Genomic DNA, 2,214 nt, shown 5'->3' with positions numbered 1-2,214 from the left:
GAAGGAAGATGGGGCAATCTACTTCCGTAGTGATACTGCCTCGGAAACCCAAGGAGGGGTCGCTATGAGTCGGGTCCGACTCGATGGCACACAACAACAACAACATAATGTTGATGTTCTTTAAATTTTGTCATCATAATCTAGTAGTCTTTTGGTCAAGAACCCTCAAGAAAAAGGGATAGTTAGATCTAGCTTTGACTCATTAGTTTTTCATTTCAAGGATGCACAAACCAGACCATGTTGTTTCATTCCCATATTTTCTTCATTGTAAGACACACACACTTTCATATTTCAGATGCTTCTACAAATGTGTATAGATGTGGTGAGTGTTTTTAACCCAAAATCTATTATTAAACTTATGATGTCTTATGATTTACAGTTGAGGAATTCTGATTTCTAAGAATGGTGGTTCATCTGTAGTAAACTTGAGTTACAGTTTTCAATAGACTAGGCTTGAGGGGAGGAAGAGATTTTCTAATGGTGGGTACATGTTCATTTTGTTTTTTCCTGTGTGTTATTTAGATTGACCTATTTTTAACATTTCTCACTTTTTTTCTGGAGTATACACTGAATCTGGCACTCGAAGACTTTAGGATGTGTTTGAGGAAGCAAGAGCTCCAATTGGAAAGAGCTCTCAGTGTGGATCAAGAGCCAAAATAAAACAAAAACAAACTTAACCCATTGCCATTGAGTCAATTCTCACTCATAGCAAACCTATGGGATAGAGTAGAACTGCCCCGTGGAGTTGGTTTCTTTTCTTCCTTTTCTTTCCTTCCTTCCTTCCCTCTTTCCCTTGCTCCCTCCCTCCCTCCCTTCTTCCTTCCCTCCTCTCCCTTCCTGCCTTCCTCCATCTCTCTTAACTTTTATTGTGATCTGGGTGAAATTTTACAAAGCAGATTCATTTTACATTCAACAGCTCATACACATTTTGTTTTGTGACACTGATTATAATCCCCATAATGTAACAGCTCTCCTCTCCCTTCCTCCCTGTGGTCACCTTTTCCCTATGTCCTTCCTGCTTGTGCATTTAATGGTTTTTATCTTTCATAAAGTAAACTTTTTTGAAGCATAACTGTGTAGTGTCAAACCGTTCCAAATCTGTTAATTATGTTCCTAAATGCAAATGCAGTACTTCTCCCACAACTGTAACCACCCAGAGCTTGGTCGGACCCTTCACAAGTTACAGGGCACAGTCCTCCAGACTGCCAAGTCTCCTCAAGACTTTAGACATCAGTCACAATCTTCGGGGTCACCGGGGATACCTCTCACTTCTTACCTTCTGGCTACAAATATAAGGGTTTCTTCTATACACTCAGAATGTCAGCCAAAAGATTGGGAGTCTCCAAGTCCCCTTCACTTCTCACCTTCTAGCTGTAAATTTTGGCATTCTTTCTACCCCCTCAGGATGGTAACCATAAGGCTAGGGGTACCCAGATCTCCCTCACTTTTGACTTGCTGGCTTCCACTACTTTCTCATGTTCAATAATTCACTAGAATGATTCACAGAACTCAGTAAAATACTATACTTGTGATTAGAGTTACTATAGCAAACAGGAACAAATGAAGAGACATATGGGGGAGGTCTGGGAGGATTCTCAACAAGGAACTTCCATGTTCGAAATGAGATGCTACCCTGCCACACGCATTGCTGTCTGTCACTAACTGGGAATCCTACAGTGCATCCAGGTCCAGAGCTTTTATTTGGGCCTCACTATGTAGACATGAAGGAACTCAGTCTTCAGCCTCCCTCCCCTAAAGTGGGTCATTCTGGCCTGGCCAGCCTGCCCAGAGTTGCCTTATTAGCTTAACATAAACTGAGGTGTAGACGGGAGCCCTTTAGGTAAAAGACTCTTCAGTCACTGGGGAAATTTCAAGAATTTTAGAGATTCTCTCTAAAGAACCAAGGACAAAGGCTAAATTCTTTGGGTAAACCCCATAATAAAATATCTAAAAGGCTGAATAAGTCAGAAGTATATAGCTGTGGATTTTCAGGGAGTGAATATACCCATGTCACCACCTTCCTGACTGAGAAAAATACCATTAGCAGCACCTCCGTCCCTCTGACTTAGTACTGCTAGTACTCTGCTCAGTTCTAGCACCAGCCATTAGCTTTGCCTGTTTGTGAACAATGTATAAAGAAAGCTTTGTTGAGGCTGAGTTACATTCTCAGCATGATATTGGTGAGATCCCTCTGTGTTGTGCTATAGCAGTATG

General features: G+C 41.4%; 1 protein-coding gene across 1 annotated transcript in view; it reads left to right on the top strand.

Annotated features, from left to right (window-relative positions):
• Window positions 1-2,214, top strand: part of FOXP2 (forkhead box P2) — a 351,644-nt gene that overhangs the window by 231,646 nt on the left and 117,784 nt on the right. The gene's annotated exons all lie outside the window — the stretch shown is intronic.

Source organism: Orycteropus afer, unplaced genomic scaffold (assembly GCF_000298275.1).
Source record: "Orycteropus afer afer isolate SDZICR_OR568_19922 unplaced genomic scaffold, OryAfe1.0 scaffold00007, whole genome shotgun sequence".
NCBI classification, from domain to species: domain Eukaryota; kingdom Metazoa; phylum Chordata; class Mammalia; order Tubulidentata; family Orycteropodidae; genus Orycteropus; species Orycteropus afer.
The sequence above is the reverse complement of the archived record's forward strand: the minus strand, read 5'-3'. Positions and strand labels throughout refer to the sequence as shown.